Below are 11,161 nucleotides of genomic sequence, written 5' to 3'. Positions count from 1 at the left end.
TGGGAAAAAAAATCAGCAATCACTTATCTGACAAGGAACTTGTCTCTAGAATTTATAGAAAACCCCAACATTTCAACAGCAAAAAGAAAAATAATCCAATTAAAAAATGGGCAGAAGACATGAATAGACACTTCACCAAAGAGGACATTCAGGTGTTCAACAGCAAAAAGAAAAATAATTCAATTAAAAAATGGGCAGAAGACATGAATAGACACTTCACCAAAGAGGACATTCAGGTGGCAAACAGACATATGAAGAAATAGTCATGATCATTAGCCATTACAGAGATGCAAATCAAAACAATGAGATGCCATCTTCCCCCAGAACTAATAGCAAAGTTCAACAAGACAGAAAAAAACAAATACTGCTTAGGATGTACAGATAATGGGACTCCCATACACTACTGGTAGGACTGCAAAATGGTACAACCACTGTGGAAAGCAGTATGGAGATTCCTTAAAAAGTTGGAATTAGAAATACCATTTGACCCAGCCATTCTATTACTAGGTATATATCCTAAAGAAGTGAGAACCAGGACAAGAACAGATATATGCACACCCATGTTCATCGCAGTACTATTTACAATAGCCAAAAGATGGAAACAACATAGGTGTCCATCAACTGAAGAATAGAAAACCCAACCATGGTACATACACACAATGGAATACTAAAGAATAACCTAGAATCTGCAAAACACCGCATAACGTGGATGAAATTGGAGGATATTATGCTGAGTGAAATAAGTCAATCAGGGAATGATAAATTTGGTATTAGTCCATTATTGTAGAAAGTCAACAGAAGGCTTACACATGGAAGGAAATTTTCTTTGTTGGTCACCAGGTGTGGGAGGGGAGGGGAGGGAACACTGTTATTTAGGTAGAGACAACTATTGATTTGGGTGAAGAGAAGGGCAATGTACCCAATGTGACTGAGGAAGACAAAACATAGAAAGGTGCATGGGAGGTACAGACAACAAAGATGAACTCTTTTGCACATACAGTACTGTTGTCAATGAAGACAAACATTGATATATGGTCAGATAGATGGGTGGAGAGGCTGAACTATTAGGTATGCCTATGCAGGGGGGAAGTGTGCCCAAGACCATGTATCGGGTTGGCAGACAACATTTCTACAAGTGTATTGGTATGTTCTGTAAGAATTCCCATATATATAGTAGAGTTGACAAGGGACAAGGTTGTAATTACTTCTTGGCCATAGCCAGCTACACAGAGGGTATAAGTAGTTGGACTCATATGGGCTCAGGACCATAGTTGCAGGGGACATCAAGCTCAATTGGCATAACACTACACAAAAACATTGTTCCACATCCTACTTTGGTGAGTACAGACTGGGATCTTAAAATCTTGCAAGCAGCCATCTAGATGCTAAAATGGGTCTCTCCTCATCCAGAGAAAAGAAGAATGAAGAAAACCAGTGATTCATGGAAACAAGTAATTCAAGTGACTGGTACACCAAACAAACCTCAGCCTACATGACTATGAGACCAGAAAAACTAGATGGTGCCCAGTTACCACTGTCAACCATTCAGAGGGGACTTTTATAGGAGATCCTGGATAGAGTGGGAGAAAAATGTGGAACAAAATCATTAAAAAAAAAAAAAAAAAAAGGATCATGTTTTCTGGTTTTACAGAGAGAGTCTAATAGAATCACTGACACTATGGCCCCTAGCTGCCCTTCAAGTGTGGAATTGAACCCTTCACTGTGACTTCCATCCAAACAAAAGACAGGCATATCAGCTGAACATTTACTTTTGGCAGATACACTCCTTGGAGAGATCGATCATGGGAGAATAGAACGGCTGTGTATGCATAGGGAGACAGCTTGGGATGGGCAGGAGTTCATGTGAGGGAAGAGGTAACTATGTGAACTATGTGAAGGAAGTGGGAGGGGAGCTGTTGCATTGTGGGAAATTGTAGTCAATGTCATGAGACAAAGTTTATGTGAGCTGCTGTATGCAAAGTGAATTTGCTCTGTAAACTTTCACCCAAATCACAATAAAAATTAAAAACAACAACAAAAAAAGAACCAATGGTACAGAAGGAACTGCGCTGAAGGAATTGGCAAAAAAAAAAAAAAAAAGTCTACAGGGACTGATGGAATACACATTGATATGTTTCACCAAACAGATACTCTGCTGGAGGCACTTACTCATCCATGCCAAGAAATTCAAAAGACAGATATCTGGCCAACTGACTAGAAGAGATCCATATTTGTACCCATTCTAAATAAAGGAGATCCAACAAAATGTGGAAATTATTGAAAATATCATTAATATCACATACAAATAAAATTTTGCTGAAGATAATTCAAAAACAGTTGCAGCACTATATTGACAGGAAAGTTCTAGAAATAAAAGTTGGATTCAGAAGTGGATGTGGAATGAGGGATATCATTGCTGATGCTGATGATTCCTTGACTGAAAGCAAAGAATACTAGAAAGATGTTTCCTTTTGTTTTATTGGCTATGCAAAAGCATTAGACTGTGTGGATCATAACAAATTATGGATAACATTGAGAAGAATGGAAATTCCAGAACAATTGATTGTACTCATGAGGAATCTATACATAGACTAGGAGGCTTTCATTCAAATAGAACAAGAGAATACTGAATGGTTTAAAATCAGGAAGGGAGTGCATCAGGGTTGTATCTTTCACCATACTTATTCAATCTATATGCTGAGCAAATTATCCAAGAACCTGGTCTATGTGAAGAAGAATGTGGCATCAGGATTGACTCGTTAACAACCTGCAATGTGAAGACAACACATTGAAAAGTGAAAATGACGTGAAGCACTTACTAATGAAGATTAAGGCTACAGTCTTCAGTATGGATTACACATCAACATAAAGAAAACAAAATATCCTCAAAACTGGACCAATAAGCAGCATCATGATAAATGGAGAAAAGATTGAAGTTGTCAAAGATTTCATATTACTTGGTTCCACAATCGACACCCATGGAAGCAGCAGTCAAGACATCAGACATCTTATCGCACTGGACAAATCGGCAGCAAAAGATCTCTTTAAAGTGCTGAAGAGCATTGATGTCCATTTAAATTCTAAGATTTGCCTGACTCACACCATGGTGTTTTCAATCAGCCCATATGCGTGTGAAAGCTGAACAATGAATTAGAAAGGCCAAAGAAGAGTTAATGTCTTTGAACTGTGGGGTTGGTGAAGAATATTGAAAATATCATGGACTGCCAGAAGAACTAACAAATCTGTCCTGCACGAAGTGCAGCTAGAATGGTCCTTGGTAGTGAGAATGGCCAGACCTTGTCTCACATACTTTGGCCATGTTGTCAGAATGGATCATTCCCTGGAGAAGAATATTATGCTTAAAACAGTGTATGGTCAGTAAAAAAGGGGAAGGCCCTCTATGAGATGGATTGACTCAGTGGCTGCAATGTTTGGCTCAGGTATAGCAAGGATTGTGAGGCTGGCACAGGACTGGGCAGTGTTTTGTTTTGTTGTACATACGGTCTCTAAGACTAACATAAGACTCAGTGGCCTAAGCAACAACAAAAGCAGGACTTAAAAAGTGACTAAAGTGGGATTAAGAAATAGATTATGCCAAATTCTGAATGAGCAGGGAATTGAATACAACAATATGAATTTTCATCAGTCCAAGAATAATGACAAAAATAATGATAAAGAGGAGATGTAAATTAGCTGAGAGAAAGAGAAGAATTTAAGCATAAGAACTGAGAAATGTTACTAGATCATCAAAGACAGCTAGTAGACAGTAAAGTTTAATGGCATCATCTTGAAAGGAGTTTGGTGTTGGAGATATGCCAAATGGTCTGGAGGTTCAAGAAAATATACCACCTTCGGGACTTGTAATGGAAGAAGCATTAGAAAAAAAATGACAACAAAACAACAGCAGCATGCGCTATAGCAAAATAAGGTAATAAAAGGAGAGTGCAGACAAGAAGTTGAAGATGGTGGGAAGCTCCTGATTACTGATGGTGTGACAAAGGGGACAGTGGAAAGGTTGAGAGGAAGAGGAAAATGATAGATGGCATTATGTTATGGAATATAGGAAGGAATCACTTGAGGATGAGTTGCGGTGATGAAAATTTCTTGGAAGCTTAGACTTCTGCTGGTGACTGGAAGTACACAAGAATGGATCATGATGAGAATTTTGAATTTTCCATAAGAAAGATGAGTCATTTATTCAAATTAGATCCTCTCTCAGATGTTTCTTTTATATTAATATTAGTGTTGCATAGAATCTGAAATATGAAAAAAAAAAAGAATTAAATTCTTCACAAAATAAAGTTGGTGAATTTTGGAATAATTTTATGTGCCTTAAAGTAAATTAATGTGTAAATAACTAGAACCAAATTATTAAATTACAATCTTCAAAATACTCTATTTTATTTATATTTAGATAAAACTTGAATTTATAGAATTAAACTATTGTGATTCACTTCCTTTTCTCCTACAAAAATTAAAATTTCCATATTCTATGGCAGTCCCTGGGAGCTCTGGTGGCATAGTGTCTCAGGCATTTGACTTCTAACCAGAAGGCTGGCAGTTCAAACTCACCAGGCACTCCTCAGAAAGAAGATTGGGCAATCTGCTTCCATAGCGATACCACCTTGGAAACCCAAGGAGTGGACGCTATGAGTCGAATTTACTCAATCTGCAGTGTTTTTTCTTGTTAGATGGCAGTCTCTTAAAAGATTTTCAATTTCCCAAGACATTATTTGGAAAGAACATTCACGTTAAGGTCAGATAGACTGACTTGTACTCCAGGTTCTTCCTTTTAATAGTGGTATGATCTTTCAAAATTACTAAATCTAGTTTTTTTCATTAATGAAATGAGAACAGTATAATTGCTAGGACTAAATTATTCATGTAGAATACTGGTCCTAATTGGTACACAGAAAGTTAGTCCCTCTAGATTTCCTGAAATTTAATCAGGTGGTACCTTATTTGGGTTATATGAAGAGAGCAATTAGAAATTAAGTATGTTTAAAGAGATAAACAGTTTTATAATATTGAATAAGATATCCATTTTATACTCATTAAATGTATGTAGATATGTCCTCATTTAAAAAACACATTATATTTTTCCAATTTCTATTTTAAAGATGGGGTAAACTACTTACATGAAGATTTACCACCTTAGAAACCCAGTGTTTCTAGCCAGGGCTCTGCACAACTATCAAGAGTTCTTTCTCTGTACATAATATTTAATTTTCAGAGAAGAAAATTATTACTTATTGCTGAGGATCTGCTCATCCACTAAATGTACACATCATTTGAGGAATACTAAACTGTCTCTGGTGGCATAGTGCCTAAAGCACTTGACTGCTAACCAGAAGGCTGGCGGTTAAAACCCACCAGCCACTCCTCGGAAGGAAGATGGGGCAATCTACTTCCATAGTGATACTGCCTCGGAAACCCAAGGAGAGGTCGCTATGAGTCAGGGCCCACTCCACAGCTCATAACAACAACAAAAACAAACTGTCCTTGTTAGCTGTTTCCTGCATGCACTAATAGAACAACACTTGGAAAACCCTTTAGAAATATAAATGATAAAATAGAGATGATGCATTAGACCAATGTCATTCTGTGCAGTATTAACATGGTTTTATTATCAAATTGGATCATTCATTTATTTATTCATCCAGCATTTCTTAAGAGCCTTCAATGTTCCTGATACTGTTTTAGGCACTGTGAATACAGAAATTAGAAAATAGAGAACTTCAGTTCTCCTGAAGTTTATATTCTACATACGAATACTAAGAAGAAACAAAAATTTGCATCATATATCAGGTGGTAATAAGTCAATGAGAAAAATATGAAACTGTATAAAAGGAATGAGAATTGATGGGAAATTCCTATTTTAAGTAATTGGGACAGAGAAGGACTTGCTGATAAGGTGAAATTTGAACATAAGTCATAATTTGTGTGAATGGGCTATAATTAGAAAAGTATTGGTGAAGTAAAGGGTTGTGTAAATTTTGAGACCTTATAGACAAAGGGGAGCTCTAATGTCATAGTGGTTAAAGCATTTGGGTGCTAACAAAGAGGGCTACTGCTGGCATCCACCATTCTCTCCATAGGAGAAAGATAAATATTTACAGCCTTGGAAACTCTATGAGACAATTTTACTCTGTCCTAAAAGGGTCACGGAGAGCTCTGGTAGCATAGTGCCTAAGGCACTTGACTGCTAACTAGAAGGCTGGTAGTTCAAACCCACCAGTCACTCCTCGGAAGGAAGGTTGGGCAATCTACTTCTGTAGTGATACTGCCTCGGAAACCCAAGGAGGGGTCGCTATGAATCGTGGCCTACTCCACGGCACACAACAACAACAACAACAACAATGCTCTTATCTTAAAAGTTATAGGATGCATGTTAAAATATTCTGCAATAACCAAACATCAGATATCTGATATATTTAAATATTATTTCTCTATTGTTTAAAAATTGAATTGTGGCCATCACAAAATATCTTACATTTTAATATGATAACTAAGTAAATGACGTAGCTTCTTGATTAACCAACAAAGAGCAGTTTTCTCATTTAAGAACAACTTTTGCATTATAAAATTATACATTTGAAAGTGTTGTTATAACAACTGTTCAAACAGTACAAGGAAAGGATTACATAGTTTAAAATCAGGAAAGGTGGGCATAAAGGTTGTATCCTTTCACCATACCTAGTCTATCTGTTTGCTAAGCAAATAATCCAATAAACTGGACTATATGAAGAGGAATGCAGCGTCAGAATTGGAGAAAGACTCATAAACAACCTCTGATATGCAGATGACACAACCTTCCTTAATGAAAGTGAAGAAAATTTGAAGCACTTACTGATGAGGATCAAAGACTACAACCTTTAATATGGATTACTCCTCAACATAGAGAAAACAAAAAATCTTTACAATTTGACCAGTAAGCAACATCATGATAAATGGATAAAGGACTGAAGTTGTTAAGGACTTAATTTCACCTGGAGCTACAATCAACACCCACAGAAGGAGCCATCGAGAAATCAAACAACATATTGGATTGACCAAATCCCCTGTAAAAGATTTCTTTATAATGTTAAAGAGCAAAGATGTCACTTTGAAAATAAGGTACACCTAACCCAAGTTATGGTGTTCTCAGTGACCTCATATGCATATGAAAGCTGCATAATAAATAAGGAATATGGCAGAACTGTTGCATTTCCATTATGATGTTGTCAATGGATATTGAATATACCATGGACTGCCAGATGAATGAACAAATCATTCTTGAAGAAGTATAGCTAGAATGCTCCTTAGAAATGAGAATGTCCAGATTCATCTTTTGTACATAGGTCACGTTATCTGGAGGACTAGTCCCTGAAGATGGATATCATGCTTTGTAAAATAGAGGGTCAGTCAAAAATAGAAAGACTTTCAATGAGATTGGATTGACACAGTTGTTGCAAGAATGTGCTCAAGCACAGCAATAATTGTAAGATGGTGTAGTACTGGGCAGTGTTTCATTGTGCTGTTCACAGGGTTGCTATCAGTTGAAACCAAATTGACTACACCTAACAATAATTTTAAAATTTATAACTGGCATAACACAAGCACAAAGCTATCTGAACTCGAGAAATTATGGTACAAATATTTGGCAAGAAAATACATTTCTATTTAGTTTGTTTCATCAAAAAATCTGTTTTAGAGGTGTTTTGACAATAATAGTTCATAATTGTAAAACTGAAATTTTAAAATAATTTTACAGGCTTCAGATAAGGGAAGTGGAGGGTCTGAAAAAGGGGAGGACCCTCAACAAGATGTGCTGACACAGTGGCTGCAAGGACGGACTCAATATAACAAAGATTCTGAGGATGGCACAGGACCGGGCAGTGTTTTGTTCTGTGTACATAGGTTTGCTATGAATCAGACTCAACTCAACAGCCCCTAACAACAACAACAAGGTAAAGGGAATAACAAACATTTCAATTCAAAAAGCACTGATTAAAACACTGAAGAAAGCACCATGAGGACACTGTGAAGGAAACACAGAGGTAAAAACAGAGACCTGCTATAATCAGCTTTTGCAGAGAAGATGCAAACTAGAAACTAGATAATTTAAGAAAAATAATTAGAAGAGTCTCTTTTACATGAAATAAATTACTTTTGATTTATAAATCTGGGTCTTTCTTTCTTCATTTACTATTTTCACAAACTGCTGACTATAAAAGCCACATAGTCTTATCATGCTGTTTCCCAGAAACTGTCCCCGACATCTAAAAATTATAAAGTTAATCATTTGTCACTATTACAAATGTACCATTTCTGAAAATAACATGAGAAGTTCCTTAATAATTAATGAATCCTTAATTAAAAATAATTTTTATTGCTCTCATATAATTCATATAATTAAGAAGGCCATTTGAAGAAATAATCATACAGATGGAATTAAATTGCTTAAAAAAAACTATGTCCTTTGTCCCTCTAATTCTATGTCTTATAATCTCTTCTAATGATATAATTAAAAATGTATCAAATATTTATGCCAATGTATAATCACGTCAGTTAATTACTATTAATGAATATTGGAAACAATCTTATGTCAAATAATAGACTATGGATTGATTTATTATCTAGATAATCTATCATAATCACATGTTAGAATATGATCATGTTTAAATTCTTGTTGTCTATGATAATTTAATAATCTGTGAAATGTTCATGAAATAAATTTAAGTTCAAAAATACTGAAAAATCAGCATAGTTATACAGTTTTGTGTGGTAATACGTGTTTATATATATGTGTATGTGTATGTGCATATACATATGTAAGTATATGTGTGTGTGTGCACAAGTGTGTGTGAGTATATGTATGTGTGTTGTATGACACATAGAAAGAAAGCTGTCAAAAATTGGTGATAGACCACTACATACACAATACTGCATTATTAGTAATAGTAAACATTAAGCTACTAGTGGATACATAAACAGACAGGCAAAGATGATCAGGTAAAATAGGAAAATGGAACTATATCCATGACCACATATACTTTTGGCAGATGATATCTCTGCACTTGTCATATATACAATAGAGCTTACAGGTAGCAAAGTCATGATAACTTCTTACCCACAACCAAACTCCTTGAGAGAGTGAGTCACTGGACTTGTGGGCTTGAGACTACAGTCAATTGAGCTTGATGGGGGACATCAAGCCCTATTGACATAGCATAGTATATACACACAAAAATATAACTGTCCTACATCCTACTCTGTTTAGTGTTAATAGCTTGTGAGTGGTCATCTAAGTTGCAGCTATTTGTTTCTCCTCATTCAGAGTAAAGAAGGGTGAAGAAAATCAAGAACTCATAGAAACAATTAATCCAAAGGACTAGTGGACCAAGGGAACCTCTCAGCACACATGACCCTGAGACCATAAGAAGTACATGGTGTCTGCTACTACTTCCAACTACTGTGAAAAGGATCAAAATTGGATATCCTGGGTAGATGGGTAGAGTGGAAGAAAAATGTGGAACAAATCTCAAAATCATTAAAAGACCAGAATTACTGGTGTGATAGAGACTGATGAAACCCCTGGACTATGGCCTCTAGTCACCCTTCAGGTTTTGTAATTGAACTGACTCACTTGGCTCAACTTTCAGCCAAACAACAGACAGGCCTACAAGATGAACAATTCCATCATGGAGGAATGTACTCCTTAGAACAATGAATCATAAGAGATCATATGGGTAGCATTGTATATAAGAACAAAGCTCATAAGGCAGCAATACATAGGAAAGAGGGAAAGAAAAAAGACAAAAACAGGGAGGAAGTAGAAAGAACTGTTGCATTGTGGGGGCTGCAATCAATGTCACAAAACAAAATGTCTATGAACTGTTGAATGGAAAACAAACTTGCTCTATAAACTTCATCCAAATCACAATTTAAAAAAAAAAAAAAAAAAACTTTTTTTTTTTTTTAAATGATGTTCAAAAACCTTCTGTGCACTTATTAAGAGCTGCCACTTGCTTTAAGTATCCCAAACATTGAGAAGCACAGGAAGAGAAGGAACTCCACAAGAATTAGTGATAATCATAGGGCATGGGAGCAAAGACAGAAAATTGACTTCACTTTCTCTGGTTGAAGGAGCTCTGGTGGCGTAGTGCCTAAGGCATTAGACTGCTAACCAGAAAGGTGGCAGTTCAAACCCACCAGTCACTCCTCAGAAGGAAGGTTGGGGGTTCTATCTACTTCCATAGAGATGCGGCCTCAGAAACCCAAGGAGGGGTCGTTATTAGTCTAATCGACACTACGGCAGTGAGATATGTGTGCATATTTTTCTGAATTAATATCTAAACATTAAATTTAATTCCAATTTCTTTCATCCTCCCATTTCATTTTTGTATTCCCTTCCTCAAATTGAGAATTCCAGCTGCCAATAATATTAATTTATGTATGCATTTTTTCCATCCATTATACACAAAAGTTACAAAGCTGATACACTTACAGCACTATAACTATTAAAAGTACTATTTAAAATTCATAATTTCTTTGTAGTTTTTTTTCATATTTTGTAGACAGTGCATATAGTCAAATTTATTTGGTTTAGTTCTAATTTCAACCTTTTCCTTTTATATGTTATTAATTTAGAATTTAATTCTTTAAGTTTTTCCTATTTGGATTCAATGTGAGTTTCTGCAACTTTTATTGATTGAATTTTATTATTGATTTTGTAAAAAAAAAATAATTTATTTCTAAATATAAAAATAGATTTACTTAGAAAAATTACACCCCTCCACTACGTGTTATCATTCATCTCCTCTAGGCTATCAATTTCACTGATTTCTGTTTCTTAACTACTTGAAAAAAACAAATAAACAGATTTTACCATTAATCTTTTTCTTCTCTCTGTTTATCTACCAATCTATGCCACTATGTTTCCTACTTAGACATACACCCACTGATACACGTAGGAAATCACTCCATAACTCTATACCATTTTGAAAGATCTTTCTTCTTACTTTTTACATACACACATACACACACATACACATATTTTATATCTGTATAACGCATAACACAGACACACATATACATACAAGTGAGAGTATATATGTATACATATATATATAGAGAGAGAGAAAGACTGGATGGTGAAAAGAGTTAACATACTTGCCTG

Source organism: Orycteropus afer, unplaced genomic scaffold (genome assembly GCF_000298275.1).
Source record: "Orycteropus afer afer isolate SDZICR_OR568_19922 unplaced genomic scaffold, OryAfe1.0 scaffold00047, whole genome shotgun sequence".
NCBI classification, from domain to species: Eukaryota; Metazoa; Chordata; class Mammalia; order Tubulidentata; family Orycteropodidae; genus Orycteropus; species Orycteropus afer.
Note: the sequence above shows the minus strand (reverse complement) of the source record.